This window comes from Triturus cristatus, chromosome 3_1 (assembly GCF_964204655.1).
Source record: "Triturus cristatus chromosome 3_1, aTriCri1.1, whole genome shotgun sequence".
Taxonomy (NCBI): domain Eukaryota; kingdom Metazoa; phylum Chordata; class Amphibia; order Caudata; family Salamandridae; genus Triturus; species Triturus cristatus.
In genome coordinates, this window is record NC_140583.1 from 795427560 (window position 1) to 795448450 (window position 20891).

The following is a 20891-nucleotide window of genomic DNA, read 5'->3' on the forward strand; positions in this document are numbered from 1 at the left end:
CCCCTCCATGCCTCCTGGTCCGAGGCGGTCCTAACATCCGTCTAATTCAACCCCACATTACAGTCCCCATGTAGTTTTGCTTTTTTTTGCCTAGAAATCAAGTCCGGCTGATACTTAGTTGTAAGTAACATCCTTGTCTGCATGTGTTCAAGACATTTTGACTTTCTACCCGAGGAAGGAAAACATCATGTTAGTTGCAACTACATTTACTCACATGTCTTCATCACTTTCTTCGTTTGGTTATCTATGATCACGTTGTCACACAGGAGACTGTGGATTATTTTCTGACATACTTTAGTAGACATTCTTCCTGTTTCTGTGAAAGAAGAGAACATATATAAAGTAGCATAGGATTCTCCTGCAATCTTGGATTTTTAGGTCGAGGACCGCCGGTCTGCCGAAGGCAGAACCGGAAGTCGGAGATTTAATGACTTGGAGAAGAGGGGCTTGAACCCGCCACTCTTCTCCCCTGTTCTCCATTGGCTGGCCTCTTCAATGCTGGCCAGCCATTGGAGAAGAGGTCCCGTCACTCCGATCAGGCCCCGTCCTTTTCGGATCGGGGGGCGTGTTTTTTGCAGAAAGTCTAATTATCTCCTCCAGCCAATGGCAAGAGGAGATAACAGCAAAACACGCCCCCGAATCCGAAAACGCCGCTGCGTTTCTCCGAGGCATTTCTGCTCTGCCTTGGAGAAAGGCAGTGGTGTGCTTGCCTTTTGCTCTGCCTTGTTTTTATGTATATACAGCTTCCTATTGCTGGAACTCGATCCTGAACATATTGGAACCAGCGGAGCTAGGAGGTGTAATGTGCGTTATCTGAAAGGTAGATATTATCACAAAAACAAAATTCGAATTCTACATATTGTACAAATGTCACCATGGATTAAAACACCAAGGATGCTCCCAAAAGCATAAGTAAGCCAGGCTTTCCAAAATATCTGATACTTTCTGATGATTGGTTGTTGCGACTGAACGACGACAGGCATCACTCCGTTTTCTAAAAGACCACGAACATACATGAAAAATACCACTTTTAGTCGGAGATTCACCACAGTAAACACGCTGAAAGGTGTGCATTCTGCTGCCAAATGTTATGCAGGGAGAACCAGAGAGCAATGGATGGGTTAGTGCACATAAATCCGCTATGTCACGAACACGTATAACGACCTCATTGCGCGCAGCATATGTTCATTAATAGCGGCGGGCTGTTTGAGAGCACGAGATAGGCTACTCGGGATCCTGCTTGATGGCGGACCGGGCCTGCGGTGCAACAGTCAACATACAGGGTGTTTGCTAATAGAAAGGCAGGAGGTAGCTGTGCAGAGCGACACTTGGCAAGGACCGCTGGCTCCACGACACGGAGAGACTGCATTGGGCCAAATAGCGATTTCTTACAGCAAACAATGCAACGAAAACATGCTTGGATCGGGGAAGCCGATGGTTACCTCAAACAAGCACGAGCAACGCAACAAAGGTGACTCGTTAAGGGGCGTTGCGGCGGGCTGTTTGTGAGCACGAGATAAGCCACTCGGGAGCCTGCTTGACGGGGGCCCGGGCCCTGTGGGCCCGCGCCGCAGCTTGTCAGCAGAAAGCGTGCTCATGTACCAGTCCGGATGGGCAGGCCTAAAGGAGACAGGTAGGAAGCCAAAAAGTCACTTAGACAACGGGGCCAGGAGTTACGGGCACCACTTTCCCCGTCATGTCCCTCCACGGTGAACACGATTGACCCCCTCTGGGTGATGCATCCATTCAGGGACTGAACCAAGAGACAGAAAACAGAGTCGCCGTGGAACCACCATGTCAAGCACCGGGGAGAGCTTGGAGGCCCGCCTGGGGCGAATGGATGCCATGCTGCGGGACCCTGCCAGCCAAGTCAATACCGACTGTCTGCTGGTAAGTGACCAGGTGGAGTGCATACTCAGTCGGGTGGTGGGCGGAGGATCCGGAGGGGGGGCGGGGGCGGCACAGAATATGGGCTGCACAGACCTGTACTTGCAGCTGACATCGGCCAGTGGGGTTGCAAAGTGAACTTTGTCCCCGGCCGCAGTCGGGCTGCTTTCAATGTTTACTTTGCGTTAAGGTGGTGGGCTCTGGCGACCCCTCACTTTGGCGCTGCGCCAACTGTCAGTGCCCCTCCGGAGGGGCCCAGTGTGTTCCCAGGCCGGCCCGCTGGATGACAGCTCCTGCACGGTGCCGCCCGGGGTGTGACAGGGCGAGTCTGGCACCTGCGGGCGGGGACTGTTTACCTGCCCCCAAGCCGTGCTGCAGCTAGTGGTAGCACCTATCGGGCTCTCCCATCGACTCGACGCGAGTTCTGTGTCTGCTGCTTATTTGGACTGTAATTATCGAACCGATCATTGTTTCTGCATAAAATTACCCTAAAAGGAAACAGTCCTCGCTAACCCCCTCCAACAAGCATTTACAATGCAATGGTCTCGGCATTGGTAAAGTTAGAGCTATTGGCATTGCTCATGACATTATTTTTGTTTATGTTTTTGTTTTTAAAACATTTAAAGAAACGGCATTGTCATGAGCAATGCCAATAGCTCTACCTTTAACAATGCCTGTTTTCCACTGTGTGCAGTCAAGTGAATAGGTGATATATTCTCAGTGTCATTGTGATGTCTTTTGCTGACAACAGGAACCATAGCTCCATGTTCAAGACCCACAGCAGTTCTTGGTATATCAGAATCCAGAAGAGGTTCTAGATTGTTTCCTCTGTTTTGGATCTTCTTGCAAAAGATACACACACGATGGACGGGATGCGGAACAAATCAAACATTGCCCATCCCCAGTCAAGAGATCTGGGTTAAACCCATCGTTTTTTTGCTCACTATGCCACCCCAGTTTAGACCTGGCCATATGCAAATCAGTCTTGACCCTGCTCCTCATAAGAATAGTCCAGCCCGAACTGCTTAGCAAGGTCCTCCATGGACCAGAAACAAGCATCCTGGGACACGTTTCGGGGTATCACCCCTTATCAGCCAGGCTAGCTTGAATTCAGTGGCACAGAGAGCCCGGGCACTTAGGGCGATAAAGCAAAAGACACACAAGTGATGGACGGCATGCTGAACAGATCATGCATTCACCCCCAGTCAAGAGATCTGGGTAAAACCCATCTTATTTTGCTCACTATGCCACCACAGTTCAGACCCAGCCATATGCAAATCCGTCTTGACCCTGTTCCTCATGGGAACAGTCCAGCCCGAACTGCCAAGCCAGGCCTTCCCTGGACCAGAAACAAGCATCCTGGGACTGGTTTCGGGGTATCACCCCATAGCAGCCAGGCTAGTTTGAATCCAGTGGCACAGTGAGCCTAGGACCCATGTCTGGGCATACTTGGCACACTGAGGGCAAGAAAACAAAAGATACACAAATGAAGAATGCTTGTTTCCAGTCCAGGGAGGACCCGACCTGGCATTTCGAGCTGGACTGTTCCCATGGGGAGCTGGGTGAGCACTGATTTGTATATGGCTGGGTCTAACTGGAATGACGTGGCGTGCAAAATAAACAATGGATTTAGGCCCATTTCTATGTACAGGGGGTAAATGTTTGACATTGTTTCAGCATTTCGTCCATCAATTGTTCTTTTTTTGCATTTGTTGCCCTAAGTGGGAAAGGTATGCCCAGACGTGGGTCCCGTGCTCACCATGCCACTGGACTCAAGCTAGCCTGGCTGATGAGGGGTGATACCCTGAAACTAGTCCCAGGATGCTTGTTTTCATCCCACAGAGGACCTGGCGTGGCAGTTATGGCTGGACTGTTCCCATGGGGGGGGGGGATGGGGCGGCAGGGTCAAGACTGATTTTCATATGGCTGAGTCTAAACTGGAATGGCATGGTGTGCAAAAAAACGATGGATTTAGGCCCAGATCTCTGTAGTGGGGGTGAACGTTTGACATTGTTTCAGCATTCCGTCCATCAATTGTTCTTTTTCATTGGATCTTCTTGGACAGATCTTGTAGCGGTTTAAACCCTTTGGTGTGCATGAAGCTATTCACTGGCAGGCCTTCCTGGACTGTCACCCAGCTGATTGTCTTCTGCTTGCTGGTCAGGCCTTTGAAGTTTATGTTCTTCCACATGTGATGTGCTGTTGCTAAGGGCAGGCGGACCATCCAAACAAGATATCGTATGTGAAGCTCACTTCTTGGTTTTGGATCAACTAAAAGATGAACATGACAGTTTGAAAGAATGCCTCTTCATGCCTGATAATTTGGTAATGTTATATCTGATGCTCCTTGAGCAGACTAAAATATAAGCTCACAGAAGAGCGGAGGGTCTTTGCAGGAGTTAAAAAAAAAAGCCAACACAAGCTGATTGACTATGCCAATTTATATCCAGGAACACTCAAAATCATTCATAAAGGAAAGGTGCAACTGTTCACAAAGCCAGGAGAAGCATGACATTTATGATGAAGAATGGCAAAACTAGTACCTCGCTCACTGGTAATGGAGACCTTGGGGATTTGCCAGCTGAACTAAATGTGGATTACATATTTTACTCTAGCCAAGAAAGGGGCCTCAAAGTGAAAACAGCCCTCCCTGCATAGTTGTTACCTATAAATGATACATCATGTCTGGCTCTATACTATGTGCTTTGAGATAAAGTTACCTACCGCTACCTACTTTACTGAAAGGGGGGGTATGAAAGAGGAGACGTGAATGGAGAGAGTAAGAACTGTGGAGTAGGCAGGGAACATCTCCCTTTGTTAATAATTAGTTGGGGGTCTGTGCTGATCTGGACACAAGTCTTCTCGTCATGGGTCTTGAAACACATCCCTGTATAAAGTACTGACTTGCAAGGACACTGAAAAGAAATATACAAGAGACAATGACAGTTGACCCTGTTTGAACCTAACTATTGGTAGTATAGTTGCTAAACCTGGTGCCACCTCCAGTAGAATATTTCATAGAGAATCCTGGGAGAGACGACCACTGCCTGTTATCTTGCCTGTCCGGGGCGAGGGTAGTGTTTACGTGGTTTACGTGACATTCCATTATTATTTCACAGGGATGCTTGCTATCTCCCCTATTATTTGTGATCACAACGGAACCCTTGGCCAATGCCCTATGAGAACATCACTCTGGGAGGGGCCGGAGGTTACGTGGTCATAGGTGCTTATATCCCTTTATGAAGACAATATTTTGATGTATATTAAGGACTCAAGCCGAAATATAGCCCCATTGCCCAGAAAAATAATTAGATATTGAACATTGCCAGGTCTGTTAGTCAACCGGAGTAAATTTTAGGCAATTTCACTGACCACAGCCATGACAAACTAGCTTAGGACTTCCCCTTACAATGGCAGGAGGAATTGGTGTGGTATCTGGGGGTCAAAAAACATCATGGCAAAGAGGTCATACTGTGTGATAATAGCTACAACCCGGTGGTTGCTAAGTTACAAGACATGGTAATAAGGTGGATGGGTCTTCCTCATCTGATTGCACGTAGACTAGCACTTATTAAAATTCTGGTGCTACCTAAGCTATTGTACCTGTTTATTAATGTTCCAATTCTGCTGGCCAAGACATTATTTAAGAACATACATAGTATATTGATTAGGATAATCGTGACACGCAAACAGTCTAGTTTAGGCTTGCATACAGGGTGGGAGTGAGACTGGGACAGAAAACAGGCCCGGGTACCAAAACAAAAAGTCGTCCCCATTAGTGAATTAGGTAGCTAAACATTTGGGCCATGTTTGCAAATTAGAGCCGTTTTAAATCTATAAAGCCTGGCTGTATAGGGGTTTTGCAAGGGATGGAGGACTGCATGTACTTTAGCTTCCTACAGGTGATGTTTGTTTTAATATCAGGGAACTCAACATATAAGAACGGCCCAGCAGACCATAAAACCAGCCCACAAACAACCAAAAACCGGCCTACACACTGATCCGTCAGACCACCCATAGGGCCCTGGCTGATCATCCTATAGGCCAGTCAGACCATGCTTGTTTAGAATGACTCTGCTTATGACAGAAGCAGGATGGTGATACCACAGCTGGAGCATTTTGTCTGGAAAGCACATTTTCTCTTTGTACTGGTTTAATTCAGAGCAGTGGCTTATGCACAGCCAGAGGGGGCTTAGAGTCCCCATGGCATTTGAAAACAGTGCTAGCCATGCCTCTGTCCAGAGTTTTGACCAATATAAATGCAATGCCTTGGACAATCTGGTCATAACACAAAATATCTGTGAGTATGGCTGCCCTCAAGTGTACTCACCTGAAACGTTGGTGGCAAATAACCCACAGATACCCGTTGTGCCGGAAAATAAAGTGCAAGTGCAATCAGTGGTCGAAGTGGGCGGGATCGGAGGGGCATGATGTGCCCATACTATTTTAATCCAACGAAAAGAGTTCCCCTAATTTCTGAGAAAAAATAACTGTCTCCGGTTAGTTAATTCTGAGAGTTGAAATGCTTCAGCTGCAGTGTAAGGCAGAGAGTCTTCTGTAGTGAAACCAAAGGTGAGCAGACAGCTAAACAAGTCTTATTACTAGGGGTCCTGCTTACCTGAAAGAAATGTAAATGAGCACAACAGGTCAATCTGCAAATGTAAAGGTAGCTCAGAAGCCGGTATTGGATTTAATTAATGGATTCACTTGACACTTCCTGATGAGACAGATTTATTCATTTTGAATGACATTGGAAAGGAGTCACCAGCTGAGCTGTGAAGTGTGTGCTTTTTAAAGGTTCACAACACAGGCCCTTGCGCCGTAGAGGCAGCAGGGGCCTGTGCTAGTCCCTAACTATTCTCCACTGCTCCAACCAGGATTCAATTATACGGGTTTCTGGTTTCAAACCTAGACCTCTGCAGTGCATTAACTAATAGAGGTTTCATAAAGTGAGTGCATTTCCCACTGATTAACTTAACTTGCATTTATTTTACATTTACGTTGTGTGTTATTTATATGTACATACCTGAAGGTCAAAGACCGAAAAAAGTTGCAGAATATTTTGTTTTTTTAGCCATGCTTTTGACCCTGCCCCCCTTACTTTCCTCAGCCATATTGTACACAGCATTACAGTTTCCTTACTTTTTTTTAATGCACTTCGACCGCTGGGTGCAGTGTGCATGACTAGGGCTACAGGGAAAGAAGGACCTCTATCCCTGAGGCATATTCCTCACATTGGGTCGATTCAAGGAACTGAAACAAGTTACACTATTCTATATATTTTGATACTTTAGACTTAGACACCCTCTTCAAGAAAGGTACCCTCCTTCCCAAGTGAACAACAGATATTGAATCCACTATCGCTGCAGATCACTTCCTCTTCTCCAATTCAGGGCATATAGCACCTTTATAGCGCTCTGGCTGCACATAGGGCAGAGATAGCTAGGCAACGAAAAGGTGAAGATCTCGAGACAGTACTGACAGACGAGCAGTGATGATGCTGCTGCTCTCAGACCAGGCAGGTTTCCCTAAATAGCAGACGCAAACTACTGCATTGCAAATACCTGTATAAGCTGTACTATATCACTATGGAATTAAAACCTTTAGGCTGGAGGTGGATACGAGCTGTACCCGCTTCCTGCAGCAGGGTGGTGGCTGTGACATTGTACATGTAACCAGGACATGCCACATGCCACATGCTGTTGGATTACTGAAGAGATGTATTCACTATTTTGTCAGAAATGTCTGCAGGGCACCTCCCTGTTGGAACGACCGCGTTGTGATTCCCTGCGGGAAAAAAGACTGCGGGACAGCCGCAGTCGTTAGTGGGAGTAGCTGCCGGGCGGTGACGTGGGGAGGTGGAGGGGCAGGGTGGCGGGTAGTAAACTATGGATTACGGAGGTTTACAGGTAAGTAAACATATAAATGAATAAAACAAATTACGTTCCTTGTACTGCATTGCATTTGGAAATACAGTGCGCGCAACAAAATTCCACCAGCACATAAATAAAAGAATTGTCTGGAAATACATACCGGTTCAATCACATTAAAAAGGTCATCCTGTGACAGGTCAGATGTCATCGTGACAGATTCTTCTGAGGCTGTAAGTCCATCTTGGCGCTCAGCATAAATTTAAACTGCTCGCCCTAAACCACACAATATGTGGGCAAAAGGTACAGACTATGCTACACTCAGATGCTCTAATATAGCCTTGGAGCCCGATGTAGCGGGCTCTACCAGCCATTAAAGGCCCTCTCCAGCATTCGGCTCAGACCTTTAACATGAGAGGGGGCCTTAATGGCCTATCGAGCCAGATATGGAGGGCTCTAATGCTATTCGAACATTCTGCCGCTAGAGGGCAGAATGTTCTAATTTGTAAAACAAGGCCACACAGAGCCCGAGGGTTTTGATATCAATGAGGCCTTTGTTCACAGCAAGAGCTGTGAACAAACATTGGAATGTTGATGCTCTGGGCTTCTACCAGCCATTAGAAGCTCGGAGCACTCCATTGTCTTGCTTTGGAACCTCTAACTCCATTTAGATTTTGAAGGATGCAACACAGGATGGAAGAAGTGATCAGGACACTCCCCATTCTGACACATAACATTTGGGCTGCGTCCTGAAAGGATTTAGTTTAGCGCTGAAATAGACTTTGGGGCACTTGAACTGTGGATTAAGAGTGGAGTACTCATCTCTCACCTAGTACCACTGGCTGTTTGGTTGCATCCTTCCTTCTCCACACCAGTGTTTGAATGGAACTGCATGAAGAATTACTTTACAACTATAGCCCTACCTGTCTGCTATTGCTCATGCATTGTTGAGGGTTTTGCTCTCATGTGCTACATCTGAATGCATTATCACATTAAACCCAGGCTGATGCGCTTTGCCAATGTTTGAACCAGAAATCCACCAATTACTCACTCCTGGACCTAATCAGGAAACTTTTGGATTTGATTTAAAGGTGTGCCAGCGGTCGAAATGTAATGATGACACTTCTGGAAGGCAAAATATAACCTAACACAAGTCTTCAGAGATTAACAAAATTTTCTGTGACTGCAAAACACTTTGTAAATGACAATACTAGACCCTGTGTTAACATTTTCACATGTAGCTATTAACCCATCACTAAAAATAAAACAGACAAGGCCAACTGCAACTAAAGATTAGCGTCCTCAACAGGGGGTTGTGAGTTTGGAGCATCGTACTGCCTGCGAGAAGTAAGACAAACTTAACTTCTTTAAGACTCGTGATTAGGCTTGAACAAAATTTGAATTACACTGGATTAATTTCTGTAATTCCGCATTATTGTTGTGACACAAAATTTCCTAAATTACACAATTACGCCGTCTCATGTAATTAAGAGTAAATTGGGGCCAAGCATCTACCTCAGGAGCACAGGAACAACGAATTTAGGAGCATATTAACATGGCGGCGATATGAAATTATCGCCACTTTTGCGTCCGTTTTCGGCGGTAAAGCAGCGATAAGTTCATCGCCTTATCAGCAAAGACACACTATTGCGTGTCTTGCTGACTTAGCACCCGTTTCCAGCACGCCTAACTTTGCATCGCTAATGAGATGCAAAGTAGGCGTGGCTGTGAAACCAACCAGGGAAAATATCGCGAAAGCAGCTTCGCGATATTAACAAGGAAGGGTAGCGATTTTTTCAATCGCGTTAAGTATGCCTTAACGCAGGAATTTAACGTCTGTTAAATTCCTGACTACGGCATACTTAACATGGTGGGGTGGATTCTGTGGCTAAGACCACAGGCCCTATCATCTAGGATATCGCCGTTTTCCACCATGGAAAACGGCAATATCCACACTATCTCTGGAATTTTTATCGCCTCGGCGATGTGCGTTGTTAATAACGCGCTCACCGGGCGATAAATTCCAGAGATAGCTGGCGATAAATATGCAAGCGCTAAGCGCGCTTTGCGATATTTATCGCCGGCCCTTGTTAATATGCCCCTTAGAGAGCGTGAGTGGCGACTGACTGCCGCTGGCTGCGACAGTTCATTTTCTGTTTCATTTAGAGCTATTTACTTGGCTCGGATTGCATCCTCGACTTCTCTTTGGATGCAAGTATGTGTCTTGCACTGAGAAAATAGCGCTGAATGCTGGATTACGCTCCTTGCTTAATTCCGCATCAATTTGTGGTAATTCCACATAATTACGATAGAAGAAATGTTGCGAGTCACACACACCCCTACTCACGATGGTTTGCTTTGTAGAACTGCATGCTGATTATACTTTGTGAGGTCATGTCTTGTCCTCCAAGGTTGACATCGCGTAATTTCTGCAATTGTCTTTGCCCTATTTCACAGCCAGTCCTAGTTATCGCACAGACCTTTAGGTCATGATGTGTTCAAATATCAGATGTAAAAACCCGATGCCATAATCGTCATCCAGTTACTCTTTTCTTTCAATCAAGACTCATGTCTGACAAATCCCTCTTGATCTAACAGCTTTGTGGCTCAATAATAATCTCCAAGGGGCATATTATCAAGCACGGCGTTAAAATCATCACCGCTTTAGCGGCAGGAAACTGTGGCTAAAGCGGCGATAATGGGCTTGATAATATTCCCCTGAGAATTCCAATAAAAGCCCATGTTCTGGTGTGAACATGGGCTTCTATTGGAATTCTCAAGGGCATATTATCAAGCCCATTATCGCCGCTTTAGCGGCAGGAAACTGCCGCTAAAGCGGCGATAATTTTAACGCCGTCCTTGATAATAAGCCCCCGAGTATGTAGAACAGTTCCTGGACCCTTCCGGCGTCCTAAGAGGAAGGTCAGCCTTGTCCTCTCCACAAATTGCCTGTCTTCCTCTGCATCCAGTTCTTCTTCACGCTACATATGATCACGTGTGTGCATGTGGAGTGAGACTAGCAGACCTGAGAGATCTCCTGAGGACCTCCAGGAGACTTTCCTCAATGCAATGCTCTCAGCAGGGGCGCAGGCCTACAGCGCCGCTCCTGCTTCTGGAACTTGCAAGCCTGTGGATGTCAGGACTCTTACAATGCGAAATGCTCATTCTGATGACCAGTATACATCATTTGGAGATGTTTCTGATGACTGTCAATCCAGCTCTTATAGCCACAGCCAAAGAACTGCATCCCTCAGCTCCTTCTGAGACGCGGTGCGCCCTGCTCTTTACTGTACAGGAAGCCATGATGTGAGAGCCGGCCTCTGAGTCTATAGTACTGGGTGTTTACAGCACAGGCGTGCAGCCTTTCTATGCCTCCATTTCTCCTGTGTCTTGTACCTCTTACCTCCTCTGTCAGGAAGGCAGTGAATTGCCTGATCTGAAGTGTGATCCTTTCTCGCGTATCTTCCGGTGGAAAGAGGATGAGTGAACAGCCTCAAGGTCGTGACCTCAGGCGGAGATGCTGTGATGGAGGATGCTAGCTTGTGATTTGTGCAAGGAAGGTTGCCACTGCTGTGGTACATGCAGTAGTTGCTCTGCATTCTTTTTCCACTGACACTGCCTAAGCTGCACTCGTCTTGCATGTGAATGAAGCTTGCACCAGCGCTACCTCGTCCATGTGTTAGAATGAAGCTTGTGTTGTTGCTACACATGCTGTACCTGCTGTGTAGCAGAGTGGAGTTTGTCCTGCTGATATCCGTGCTGTGCCCTTCAGGGGCGGCTGGTGACATTTGAAAGTGGTGGGGCATAAAATGATTGGTATACTGCACCGTTGCGAGCGAGCGTAGCCAGCGAGCCCGAACCCCTATAAGGAGAGTTCGGGGGGGTTTTCCCCCCGAGAAAATTTTGAAAAAAGAGAAGAAAATGGTGCATTTTCAAGCAAATTTGAGAAAGCAGGAAGGTTAATAAAGCAATTGTGAAAGTGCAGTTATAACATTAATAAAGAGATGTCATATAACATAGGTAGCTGCTTATTCAGTATAACCACAGAGCTTCATAACAGACTTCGAGATACAATGCATTTCTGAGTACCTTTTTTTCGGGTGTGCCATTATTTTGTAAAAAAAAGTCGTTATTATGAAAGCAAACAGTCGTGGGCTTTGCTTAGGGGTGTTATGGAGTTTGGCGGGGGCAGGGTGTATCGCCCCAGCTTCGTCTTATTTTGGGTGCCTTCTTTAATCTGGAAGATGATGGTTGCCTCCACTCTACTTAATAGTTTTTCCAATTTAAAAAAAAAAAAAAGAGTTTAATAATTTCCTGATGCCTGCCGTATGATTAAGCTTTTTTTGCTGCCTACCTTTGTTGAATAATAATTTGCTTTCATTTCGGGGCTAAAAACTGTGCAGTCAGTAGTAAGTTCTGTCAGGGACATTCTTTGCCACAGTTGTTTAACCACCGCTCTCTTTCTCATGTCACATGCACTCAGCCTTTCATTCACGTTATAATTATGGGTAACAAACTATATTTACTATATTACTTGTATTAGTTAACAAATACTCTGGAACGACACGGACATGCTGTTACCATGCTTTAAAAAAATCGTTGTTGGCCTCTGGTGTGCAATAAGTACCGCTATAGGGAAGGCAACACTTTCCTCTGCTACTCCCGCCACTCGCCTTCAATGATTACAGATGAAGCCTCTCTCTAGGAAAACAAATCCACTACTTAATTACGATTTTAAGTGCTTAATTTGAGGCGAGCACCGGCACTTAATTGGTTTCCAGTGCTCGGCACCGGCACCTAAGTGTGAACACCATACCTAGAAAAGTCTACCACATGGTGGCGCTGCTCATCTAATTTAGAGATGAGCAGAACCACAGTTGTTTAGGAATACAATGTACATTAACATTGCCAATACCTGCCTCCCCAGCCATTCCTTTAGCTTTGGGGACCTGGAATAATCTGAACTGTCGCATTTACATGCGAGAGAGACGATTAGTAGTTGTTTTGGCAGAGATGACAAGGGGCGATGATGGGTGGTGCGAGCTGGAGTGGCCTCCCGGTCAGAGCCCTGGCACTTCATATTTTGGCAAGATATGATAGATACCTTTCTGACAACACTATTTGAGCTCTCTCTGGAAATTCTTTCTGTTTTTGTGTAAAATGAACACTTCCCAGCCCGATAACGGGAGAGCCCTAAACCCTTTCGAAAGCGCGTTTGTTCTGCTTGACTGTTGTTGTGACAGAACAACAAGCCCTACCTCCGGTATCGAGTCATCTCCGGCTTGATTACTGTGGAAACCCTGAGTAGCCTGGGAGGAGCCTCAGCTGAGAGCTCGAGCTCAGTCCCCGGACAGGCCGAGCTTGTGTCAGGTGAAGCAGGCACGAATACAAATACCCTCACACATTAAATAAATCCATATTTGTAAAGCACAAACTACTCTCGAGGTGCTGGGGACCGTCGTGGATTAAGTGAGCTATTGCCCAGGGCCAGTGTCACATGGTGTTGAGCAGAGGACGGAGCCGGGGATCGAACCGTGAACCCTGTGCTCCAAATTTAGCTGCCCTGGCCGCTGCACCACCCTTCTCCACATTTGGATGGAGAACGTGTCTTTATTAAATGCTCACTATTCAGATACTGTAGGAGGGGTGGTTAAAATATGGTAAGGTTAGAACAGCATAGTTCACCGGTCAATCATTTTAAAATCGCCACAAGTTTTGTATTAATGTGTCCATAATATCGTCACACATAGCGTGTTTGGGGCAGTGGGCAGTTGCTATTCGGGAAGATGCATTTCTGGAAACTGCAAAGCTTGGCATCTTCGCAGAGAGGAGACAGGTCACGAGCTCCGCACATGCAACATTTCATTAACTCGAACGATACCATTATTTGCATATTGCCAGGGCGTATTCCATTATTCCTAATCTAACTGCACTGGTCAAGAGACGGAACAGCATAAATTCATGTTATGGCATACACGTACAATATATTTTGGGTGATGGCACTTTGATACTATTTTCTGTTACGTTTGTGTGCCTCTGTAAAGGATGGAGTATTTTCGGAGGAGTGGTGCATTATGGGATTGGGAAGCACGTATTACCTCATGGTTCCCTTTATTGCGTACAGGTGGCACCGTTTCATCATTCGAACACACGTAATGCCCAATAAACTAAAGTAGCATGGTGTTTGGTGGAAAAATTGGATTTTCAAAACTCTGGCAAATCCACAGCCCTGGTGAAAGTTCTGGCTGGGCACTTGCAAAAGGTTTCTACCAACACCAGTGGTGGCCTATGTCTATTATGAATAATTGTTGCATAAAAAGGCGGGGATTATTGACTGAAACCTTTAGAAACCAGTAACCATTTGCAGGATGCAGTTCATTTTACTCCAAAGATGTTCATGTACTACAGTACTCACCAATGGACAACCGTAGACCGACGTAGTCACGGGAGTCAGGGACAACACAAGAATTGCTGTGGACAACAAACACGATATAGTAGTCACGTCAGTCACCACCACACGAATCGACGACACGACGGGTCCGGGAGAGCTGACACACACTGTATGTACACCGCCGCCACGAGGTGTGTATGCAGACAGTGGCATCGTGCGTGATGACGCGACGGACTGCAGGGAGTGCGCTGCTCACCTCATGGCCAATCACTGTCACTGTGTTCAGACATAAGCCACAGTGATTGGCCATAGTTGTGCGGCACCCAATGCAGTTTCTTCGTAGGCTGCCGCGCGGGGTCTGAGACTGTCTCAGGCTCTCAGCCAATCCAGAGACGCTGCATTAGCAGCGCCTGCCCTGGATTGGCTAAAGAGCACGGATAGGGCTCGCCCATACCGAGAGACGGGGCTGCTGCATGAGGCAACCCTCGGCCTCTCGGCCCCCTCCCTCTCAGTACATAGTAGTGCCTAGCTGGCTGGCAGACAGTGCGGCGAATACGCATGCTCGTGCTTGTCGTGAGCCAAACTCGAGCATGCGCAAATTGCGAGCCGCTGTCAGTCAGTCAGTGCATGGGTGAAACTGAAACAACTGAACTGTCACTCAACCTTCTTAGTGCTCGCCCCCCGGCCCCACCCCCTTCATGTCCCGACTCCCGGCCGGCGGCCGCTACACACTAAGCTACCAATAAATAAATATTCATTGCTGGATTTGCTGCAAGCACTGAAGCACGCACCGCATGCGTTAAGTGGGGCACCGCCCCTGCGCCCCAATGGACGCACCGCCACTGGTGCCCTTACTCATTCGCTGACTGCTGGTGAACATTGCTCCTGCTTGTGTGACCCCTGCCTGTCTGCGTCAAGCTGGCTCGTGCTTGCTCATCCTTCACCCCTCTGGCCCCATTCCACCACTTCGTGTCCCCTTTCCCCTCCACATCGACTATGCCCCCCCACACACACTCTGGGTTTGTTATTTTTTGCTTGTGATTTGACTCGCGCCCAGGGTTCATTGACGCATGCGCGCGCTCTTGCTGCAGAAGGTGCACGTTCACGGGTATATATGCTTCTTGAGTGATTCGTCCTGCCTCTTTATCTGTCTTTCCACTTACCCTTGTGAACCTCGCCTCCCATAAATAACATTTTGTTTAAGTTTGAAGCCAGAGAGCTACGCTGTATATGTTTAAGCCAGGGCGAGGTTGAGTGCCGTGTTTACAGAGAGGTATAAACGACAGAGAGGGCCCATCTGGGGAACATCTTACATGCACCTCAGCAGGTGTGCTCTCTCACTGAAGAGAGGTCTCCCAGAGGCACTGGGGCCAGAGAGCGAGGAGCACTAGCACACCGACCAACCCATGAGCCAGGGAGGAAGCCTTCATTCCTGTGGCCACTGACGGTGGAGGCGTGCCACCCCTGGCTGTAGCCCACTAGCCAACCCGGCACCAACGCAGCACTGCTATTCACAGAGGTCCCCGTGCACGGAATGACCAGGGTCACTGGAATCGTCCCTTACTTAATTATGCGTCAATAAAAGGCAAATAATGCAGCACATTTTGTGATAATAGTCCTTCATTATTTTGTCATTTTTTGAAACGTTAACGCTGCCTGCGCAACAACCTCACCTTATTCGTATCGGTTTAACGCCCAAATACAGCAGTAAGCAATTGGAAGATGATCAGTTAACCTTTGCAAAGGGCATCCACTGTGCGTCCACCTGCGTCACTGCTATGGTAATTTTTGATATGTCCGAGCTGGAAACACATTTTTGGGTTAAAATCTGCAGATTATACAGCACATGATGGATTACATATGGCAAATGTCACACATTCACACTCAACCCTGCGACCATAGAAACGCATAATTCCAGTGGCCCAGGGTGTGACTTCTGGAATTAGTGGCACATACAAATGATTCATTAGCACGGAATTGTGGGGACTGATCGCATAACTTGTACACAGAAATATATCTCAGAAGGAGGTAGTTTGGTCAAAGATAAAGAGAGTCTTCAGTTCTTACCCGAGCTTGGTACAGTTGCTCTGGCGATTGGATTACTGAAACTAATATTTGAAAGGCTGAGGGTCGATAAGAGAAAGAGACGGACAGGCCTGTGAGGCAATCACTGGAGATAGGGGACTGTGATTGGCTGGAAAGCCCAGAGATGCCCACCTTAGATCATGGAATTCATTGCAGGCAGCCCTATGTCTCATTGAACTTACAGGGAATCTTAGAGGTGCCAGAAGTGACCGAATCTCTTACAGGGAGGTTTATTTTGAGGTGCTGAAAAAGGCTAATATCCCTGAATATTGGAACCTGGTAGTGCAGGGAGCATATGTTTGCTTAGCAGGGAGGAATTAGAAGATGATGGACCTGGAAGCGGGAAATTGCAAAGCCTTAAAAATAATACACATGACTAGTTGCAAATAATGAAATATCGCTTATAAGTGAAAAAATGTAAATGCAACTCCTGCCTCAATTCTTCCAAAGGTAAACCTGTGTGGTCACAGTTTGTTGGCTCCAGCTGTCCTTCTTCCCAATATGACTAATCCTTTCATGAATGGGTTGTATTCCATTTTTTTGACAAGCAGGACATACATGGGTGAAGTGCTTTTTGACATTCTGCTTATCTACTGCAAACCTCAATTACAGAAGCAATCCTCTTACCAAATAGAGACAGTTTTTAACAAGATTGTGCACACACCCTTTCTTTATGCTTTCTGAACCTCCCCAAGCACATGCAAGCTTCTGCTGGGTGAGCGCTCTCTGGATTACCACTAGAAGTGGGTAACATTTTTCACCAAAAGGCGAAATTTATGAAATCTGCTTTGCAAGAAATTTTGCTTGTAGAACAGACAGATTTTCTACTTTTTAAAAAACTTTTGAATCCGTTCCACTGAGCAGAATTTGCAGATTCAGCACAGTTTGCCAGTGCGTATGAACTAACGAACAGGAGTTCATTGACATAATATCGATAGATACAATATCAAAACACAAAAATATTGGAAAATAATTGACTTCCTATACTTAACTAAAAAAAACACAATTATTGAGAAAATAATTATTCTTGTTAAAAATATCAATATTCACTTATTTCAAAAACACAAATATTGGAAACAAAAATATCATCACCTTTAAATAAACATATAATATGTCAAAAATATTGATTCAAACAATATCAACCACAATAATGTTGACAAAATAATTACATTATCATTAATAAATATAAAAAACACTTTTTACGTAAAACACTTATTTAAAATAAACCTAAATCATTTTACACACATATTTAAATTAAATATAAATAAATGACATCATCAAAATATTTACAATTCACCCCAATAAAATATATAACCAAATCATAGCAATACAACCCAAAAATATTTGCATTAACTACAAACATATAGGGGGCGATTACGATGTCAGTCAGAAAGCCTTCGTTCGCTAGTCGGAGGCTTTCCAACCAAGGTCAGAGGCTTTCCGACTGACTCGGTCGGTTTGCCATCCGACCAACCAATCATGATGTCAGGAGTCGGAATGTAAACCGGATGGTCATTCTGACTCGGCATCCGACTGGCTCACAGAGTCTTCAAGCCGGTCGTAATGCACTGTAATCCCATATGGACGGCGTTTCCGCTGTCAGGATTACGATGTGGGCTTCCCACAGGCCTTCTGTGCTGGCCTTTTTGACATGGAAAGGCTGTCAGAAAGCGACTTTGTGGGGCACCTAGCAGGGCCCGCTTGCCTCTGATGTCTATAGTCGGTGGTCTAAGGGGTATCTGGGGGACCCCCATGTAAACCCTGCACAGTGTGGCAGGCACCATGAGGTACCTGCCAAAGGGTGCAGGGTTTTACACACACACCCATTTCTGGCAGGTTTATGGCCATGACACAGAAAACAGTGAGAATCCGACCGAACAGTTTTCGGTCGCATCGTAATCAGTCAGAACTGTCGACCTCAGGTCGGTTGGTCGCGAGACAGTGTCAGTTGGAGCCAACTCCGACCAACATCGTAATAGGCCCCTTAGAAAGCAACCTCAATACCAGTAGGTAGTTATAGTTGGGACCTAGTTCCCATAGGAAGAGAGTTTGACGAATCTACACAAAATTGTCAAAAGTAATATGCCAGTCACTTCAGCTGCTGTTTTGAAAGTTTCAGGGTGATCTGTCAAGCGGGGACTGAGAAAAAGTGGGGGTCCCAAAAACGCTTTTTCTTCATGTTAATTTCTATAAGAAACTTTAGACATGACTACACCCTGAACTGCTGAACGGAATTACACAAAATTTGGCAAAAAGTTAACTCTTGGTCCAGAAAGCATTCTTTTTGTTAAATGGTATACATCTGTTGAGTAGTTCCTGAGATATTTTAAGATTTCTCAGATATACAACTGTGGCCACGGTGGATCGTGACCCCTTCTGATCTCGTGCCTGAGATCTGATTGGCTGCCAACAATTCAAACCAGGAAGTATTGGTAGCCATCTTGTGACTCGGTCGAACTGAGTTACAAGAAAAAAGATTGAAAGAAAAGAAAAGGGGACAGGTTAGAAACACCCTGAGCCCCTAGGGCCCCCCAGCCCAAAAAGCATTAAAAAAAGAAATTTGGTGGGAGTTGCGCTGGATCTGCGGTCTCCCCCGTTTCATGAAATAAAGGCTCCCGGGTGGGCCAGGTCCCTGGGTTGTTTATGAGTTAATGCGGGGGTGCCTATGCGGCATACCGCACCCTGGGGTCCACCACTTCCCCGGGGCAAACATAATTAAAGAGGTGCAGGGGTCCGCACAGCCCCTGCTTCCCCGGGGCCCACCTCCTCCCTGGGGCCAATTGTTAAAAAAAAAAGGTGCGGGGGAAGCCCTATGGCCTCCTCTACCACCCCGGGGACTGCCATCTCCCCAGGTCTAATTAAATGGGGCGGCATTGAGGAACCCCCTGCCCCAGGGACCTCCACCTTTTGAGGGCTTTAATATTTTAATATGGGGGGGCCTCATGAAACCCTCTGGACCATAACCTCCCTGGGGCTTTAACATTTCATCAATCAGTGTGCCCTCTCTCTCCTGTGGCTCCCCTATGTGTGTGATCATCTGGTTGTTCCTCAATTCTGTGAATGATTCCACCCCACTTCTCAAGATCTTCCTCCACATTGACATCTTTTCTTGCGCATCTCATGTGTTGTGTGTCCGCTATTGCCCACTCCACCAAATCTGTCTTCCACACTTGCACCTTTTCGGCTTGTGGGGTGACCCAATGTATCACTTTTCTGTGCTTGGTCAGTACCAGTGTGACCTCAACCATGCGCTTTCCCATTTTCCGATTTTTCCAATCTTTCAGGATGCCAGAAGTGCATTCCTCTCACCTTTATCGCCATTACGCGTGTTTGTCCCCCATAACAATCTCCCAAATGCACACCAAAGATGGGCTCAACCAGGACATATGAAGAAAATCCACTATTCGCAGTCCACACCTTGCACATGTCAGCCCCCTAGTGAGGTAATTCCAGGTCAGTTTGTTGGGCGTCAGGTAGGTTTGGTATATGTAGTTAAAGTGAGTCAACTTAAATTTAGCAGTAGGTGACACAGTCTTCACTGCCTCACAGGCCTTTTTCCATTCCTGCTCTGACAGCTCATCTGGACAAGCCACTTACCATCTGTTCCTAGTCCTCCCCGTCGTACCATACGTTGTTGGGAAAAGAAGAATGTATTGTATCTGCAGTGTTCATAGATTTGCTTTTAGAGAATCGAAGGTCCTTCTCTGGCGTCGTAAATCTTGACTATAGTCTGGGAAGATCATAATTCTGGAATTTTCTTGTCTGACTTCTCCCAAGCGGCACACTTCATGCAGGATCATATCCCGGTCAAGAAAATTAAGGAATTTCACTATGATTGGTATTGGTGAGGCTCCAGGTGACGGCTTTGCCCTCAGTGCTCTATGTGCCCATTCAATTACAAAGCAGGTGGAGAAGTGTTTCGAGTAGGATAATAGTTTTCAGGCAGTTGGTTAAGAATGTAGGTAGAATGTGTCCCTCCACCCTCTCCGGAAATCCCATGAATCATAAGTTATTCCTTTGTGCCCTGTTTTCCGCATCTTCAATACGCCATTGCAGTTGACTGTTCTGTTACCTCCTTTTGCAGATCTTTGACGTTATCTCCGACTTCTGAGATTCTGTTCTCAGTCTCTGTCACTCGCTCAGATACATTGCAGAGATCTTGTAGGAGTAGTGTAACTTCTGAGCATACTTCCTGAATCCTGTTTTCTAGTGCTTGTCTGGTAGACTGTATAGCGTGAAGTAAAGTAGTAAACTGTGTCAGGTAAGGGTCGCGCGGGTTCCTATGGGGTCACCATGTTGGTGTATTTGTCCATTTTGCCCTCCCTGGGAGATTTTGGGTCCTTATCTTTAGTTATCTTAGGAATCATAGGCAGTGGTCAGGGGCCACAGCATGCAATGAGCTCGTTTGTGGTCTTGCGACCATGTCTATGTCTGCCTGTGCCAGGAACGAGGTTATCATATGGGTATATAGGACTCTGTGAAGATTCCCGGTCTCTCCACCGAGGTTTCGCAGTGCTGCCACTGATTCTGGTGCACTGAATCCAATGTGGCAACAAGGAATACCCAGTTTCTCTATGTTTTTCCAGGCGGCGTTTCCAGGGCCAAGCAGTGGCCCCTCTCTGGTTCCTCCAGGCAGTTATTAAAAGTGATGGGCCCAG